A 5,819-nucleotide genomic window follows, 5' to 3' on the forward strand; every position below is an offset into this window, starting at 1 on the left:
ACTTGTTTAATTTAACAGCAATTTAGGCCTATTAAAAGTTTAACAAAAATTACATTCTTATGGCCTGCGCTTTCTTTTTTTTATTTTAATTTTTCTGTATTCCATTTTAATGGTTTAATCAAAAACATATCTAATTAGTTGAATTCATAAAAACAACTTAATTTATTAATTTGTATAGAATAATAGGGCCCTATGAAATTTTAATTTTATTTACTTATTTTTTAGAAATTCTGTGTTGTGTATTTTCATTTTCTGGTAACCAAATGAGAAAACGAAAATGAACGAAAACATTAATCTATTTTTTATTCCAATGAAAATTAAACAAACCCTTTAATTTTTGTACATTCAAAATGCTACACAACAGAAGTTTACTGTGTAACGAGCAATGTCACGGAATTCGTCAAATATTGAATGAATAAATCAAATGCAATTCAGTACACTTCAATCAAACCGCGATATGGACTAGTGTATGTGAATATTAAATGGCAAAAATACTATTTAGCTACTACAGACGACAACCGCGAGCGTTGCGTGTGCTTAACTAGCAAACTAGCAAATGAAACGCGCATCTGCGCCGTTCATTCCGTCACATTCCGCGTTACACAGTACATTCCGTTTTTATGAATAGATTCCGGGATTCCGTCCCCATTTTCTACATCGCCCTACTTTTGCGAAGAAGCACGTTCAACGCGGACGCACAGACGGTTGTCATGGTAATGAACACCAGAGCAACCACTTGTGCGTCCGCACTAAACACGCATCTCGCATATAAAAAGCATTTTAGGGGGCCCTTGGCTTTTGGGGGCCCAAGGCGGTCGCCTACCTTTGCCTAATGGTTAAGTCCGCCTCTGAATAGTATCACAATGATTCTAAAATAACACTGTCTAATGTATCCTTGCTAAATAAAAGCATTTATTTCTTCAAAAATTCCTGCTGACCTCCAACTTTTGAACAGTAGTGTCTATTTGTTTACATTTATTTGCAAAGGTGCCATTATTTTAACTTCATTAAGCCTAATATTAATCAATAAATTACACAGTAAAGACTTTAAATGTGTATTTAAAGTGCATTCAAACAAAAATACAACATTGAACAGTTATAGTATTTACAGGATTAGCTACAAAGATGAACCCATAAACCTCACAAAACACAGAGCCAAAGTCTTTCTGTGTGATTTCCAGCTGAAGTCAATGTCGTTCTGTCTCAGGTTAGACGTCACAAATACGCCTCTGCTGCTCTGGTTACATTTCCTCTGTGGATCACAGTTTCCAAGACAGTGTTAAGTTCAATTGATAACACTGTAAATGGTAAATTATTCGTAAGCCTCTTGCTGACTTTTCAATAATTACGTTTGCCGCTGATGCCCCGGGGTCACAGGAGAGGTGAGACCCGCCAAACCTTTCAGTGACTCTGTCCATCTTTGTTTTTCCTGAGTTACGTCTTAGAAATAGCCAGTAACACTTTGCAATAAAGTCTCATGTGTTAACATTAGTTTTAATGCATTGGCCAACATGAACTAACAATAAAATAAAACTATGATTTCCCATTGTTTGTTCATGTTAGGTCCAGTGTTATTTTAGTATCGCTGAGATACTGTTATAGTTTTTTAAGTACTTTGAATTGGTTTTTATTTTTGTATTTTCCATTTTAATTTCAAAATTTTAAATAAAGTTTTAGTCACTTTGTTATGTGTTTTTGTCATTTTATACAAAAAGTTTTTTGGCAACTATATATTTTTATTAATTTTATTTCAGTTTTAGTAATTTTAGTACATCAAGTTAAACATGAAAATTAGTTGCTTTGCAGCTGTAATCAAATAAGTTTAAGTTTTTAAAATATTTTATTTCAGTTAATGTTTATTTTATTTAAAGTATTATATATTTTTATTTTATTACATTTTTATTTTTTATTATTATAGTTTTTTTTTGTTTAAATGACCGTGAATTTAACGGTAAAAAACTGTAAAAATGCTACAGTAAAAACCTGTTAAATGGTTAACGGTAAATTCCCCTACTATATACAGTGAAAAACTGTATTGGACATTACATGATTTGGACATTAATTTTACGGTAATATACCGTTTTTGGAAGTGAAAAAGATCGTATAATTTACAGTGAATAACCGTAAATTGACATTCCCAGAATTCCCTGCATTACATTTCAAATTTGATGCTTTTTTGTTGAAATAACTATGCTGCTTCTTAGTTATTTTCTTATCAGTTTTGTACATTAAGGTTGTATGTTACATCTAATGTTGCTAAATGAATGTTCATTGCATTATTTCAGTTTCACATGTGTTAGCATGATGGTGTTTAGTGTTTGTGTGAATGACACTGTGCACCTTCTATATATGTTATTATTTAAAAGCTGCTTGTGATGGGCTTTGGTTCATCATGTGACTTTCTCATCACCACCTGCATTTGGTGGTTATCAGTGTATTACAAAGGTGCAAAACAGATTTCAGTACTTCAATGGGTTGGTATATTAACATTATATCAGTTAATGAAATTACGGTATTTAACTGTACATTTAAGTTAAAACTGTAAAACCTAAAACGTTGCTACCGTATTTTTTACGGTAAAATTCCGGCAACCACGGCTGCCATTTTTTTACCCGTTGCTACCGTATTTTTTACGGTAAAATTCCGGCAACCACAGCTGCCATTTTTTTACCGTAAATTTTACGTATTTTTTTTTACAGTGATATAATGACCCTGGTTAGTTCACAAGGCATTAACTAACAAACAGATACAACTTTTGGTTTTTAAAATGCATTAGTAAAATTAACTAAGGTAAAAGTATGTGGTTAACTAATGTTAACAAATGAAACCTTACTGTTAACTATTACCAAATAACCAGTACTTATTACTTTTGGACAGGCAGAAACAGTGATCAAAAATCTACACATATTTTCTGCTTTTGTTTTCTTTACAATAATTTACAGCATTATCTATTTTTTATATATAATTTAAATAAATTATTTTCCCCCCAAGCTTGTCTATTATTTTGTTACCACCTATTTCAGATAAATCCACCTCTAAATGCCAAATAAAAGCAAAACTGTGTTAGTCACTTATATGTCAGTCAAACAGTCTCTTCATGTTTAAGTGGAAGATTCTTGGCCAGAATATCAGAAAAATCCAAACAGATCATTTCTTATTCATCTAGAACAGTTTAAAAGACTAAAACTGCAAAATGATGGCAAAAGACACACAGATCTGTCTATGAAAAAAACACTGATGGTTACCAACAGTAGCAGCTATTTTGAGCCGCAGGCGACGGCTAAAGGCCCATCGGGTCATTCGATACAACAGCACAGGGACGCTCAAGCGTTTAATGTCTCAGGACACAGACCAGCATCATCTATTTACGTAAGATCAGGAGTAAAACACGTAAGAAACACCCTATAGGAGATCTCTGGGATGTCTCAAATGCTTCTCCACCAATGAAGTTAAACAGAGGGCAAATGGAGACTGTGTCTCAGATGTTTCTCCTGATACACCAGTAATCTCACGTGTGTTGCTTACATATATATTATATATATTGTATTATATATATACAATATATATTTTCAATGCAGATTTGAGACAATTTGAGAACTCTATAAAAACCAAAGCCCGAGATCAAATCAGATCTCAATATAAACTCAAATATTTCTCAATAAATTTTTGAAACACAATTAAAAGTTATAAACTAAAATCTGCAATCACGTCAAGTGTCTCAATATGAACTCAGATATTTCTCAGAACTTTGAGACAAACATGAGAACCCTAAAAAAGGGTTGAAATCGAGTCAAATCTCAATATGAACTCAAATATTTTTCATTACATATTTTAAATAAATTTGAGAACTCTGCAATTCCGTCAGGTCTCAATATGAACTCAAACATTCCTCAAATTTATGAGATAATGTTGAGAACTTTATAAAAACCAAAGACTGCAATCGAATCAGATCTCAATATGAACTCAAATATTTCTCAATACACTTTTGAGACAAAATTGAGAGTTCTAAAACAAAACCTGCAATCAAGTCAAATATCTCAATATGAACTCAGATATTTCTCAAATTTGAGACAAAGTTGAGAACTCCATGAAAACCAAAGTCTGCAATCAAAACAGATCTCAATATGAACTCAGATATTTCTCAATGCATTTTTGAGACAAAACTGAAAACTCTATAAAAACCAAAGCCTGAAATCGAATCAGATCTCAATATGAACTCAAATATTTCTCAATACATGTTTTAAACAAAATTAAAAGTTATAAACCAAAATCTGCAATAACGTCAAGTGTCTCAATACGAACTCAGATACTTCTCAGAACTTTGAGACAAACATGAGAACCCTAAAAAGCGTTGAAATCGAGTCAAATCTCAATATGAACTCAAATATTTCTCATTACATATTTTAAATAAAGTTGAGAACTCTGTAATTCCGTCAGGTTTCAATATGAACTCAAACATTTCTCAATAAATATTTGAGACAAAATTGAGAGTTCAAAACCAAAAACTGCAATCAAAACAGATCTCAATATGAACTCAGATATTTCTCAATGCATTTTTGAGCCAAAACTGAGAACTCTATAAAAACCAAAGCCTGAAATCGAATCAGATCTCAATATGAACTCAGATATTTCTCAATGCATTTTTGAGCCAAAACTGAGAACTCTATAAAAACCAAAGCCTGAAATCGAATCAGATCTCAATATGAACTCAGATATTTCTCAATGCATTTTTGAGCCAAAACTGAGAACTCTATAAAAACCAAAGCCTGAAATCGAATCAGATCTCAATATGAACTCAGATATTTCTCAATGCATTTTTGAGCCAAAACTGAGAACTCTATAAAAACCAAAGCCTGAAATCGAATCAGATCTCAATATGAACTCAGATATTTCTCAATGCATTTTTGAGCCAAAACTGAGAACTCTATAAAAACCAAAGCCTGAAATCGAATCAGATCTCAATATGAACTCAGATATTTCTCAATGCATTTTTGAGCCAAAACTGAGAACTCTATAAAAACCAAAGCCTGAAATCGAATCAGATCTCAATATGAACTCAGATATTTCTCAATGCATTTTTGAGCCAAAACTGAGAACTCTATAAAAACCAAAGCCTGAAATCGAATCAGATCTCAATATGAACTCAGATATTTCTCAATGCATTTTTGAGACAAAACAGAACTCTATGGAAAACAAAGTCTGCAATCAAGTCAGATCTCAATGTGAGCTCAACTTTTTCTCAATGCATTTTTGAGACAAAGTTGAAGCTTAAAACCCATTTGAGAAGTCTCTGGGAAACAGATGTGTGCTACTGGGTCACAAACTGAAGAGAAACATGATGTTTTGTGGCTTAGGTTGTATTTTTAAGGAGCGCTGTTGTGTTGTGATGTTTCATTGATCAGGACGTTTGTGTTTAGTGATTCCTAGTCAAAGATTTAGCATCAGAAACAGGCCTGTTGGCCATGACGAGCAATAAACCTGCCGTAATTCAGGTGACCCAGAATCCCACTGAAAGCGCAGGGCCAAAGATCAATGTGTTATTTTAACTACTGTAAAATCAAACCTTCCGGCTCAGAGTCCAGTGAACTCACACAGAGCTGGTCAATACTGGAGCGTCACACGGCCTGGACAAGTGAACTTTAACTCGTACAGTTAGAGGGAACATTATAGTAGAGCAAGTGATACTGAACCAAACCTACAGTATGAGTGAAACCCTGTTATTTAATATTTCGTTAACATCTTGTAACAATTGTGTGTGTGTGTGTGTGTGTGTGTGTGTGTGTGTGTGTGTGTGTGTGTGTGTGTGTGTGTGTGTGCGT

At 33.2% G+C, this 5,819-nt stretch overlaps 1 protein-coding gene across 1 annotated transcript in view; it reads right to left on the reverse strand.

Annotated features, from left to right (window-relative positions):
* LOC107687137 (sodium channel protein type 2 subunit alpha-like) overlaps nt 1-5,819 on the reverse strand; it is a 137,944-nt gene that overhangs the window by 58,697 nt on the left and 73,428 nt on the right. The gene's annotated exons all lie outside the window — the stretch shown is intronic.

Source organism: Sinocyclocheilus anshuiensis, unplaced genomic scaffold (genome assembly GCF_001515605.1).
Source record: "Sinocyclocheilus anshuiensis isolate Anshui unplaced genomic scaffold, SAMN03320099.WGS_v1.1 scaffold601, whole genome shotgun sequence".
NCBI lineage: Eukaryota > Metazoa > Chordata > Actinopteri > Cypriniformes > Cyprinidae > Sinocyclocheilus > Sinocyclocheilus anshuiensis.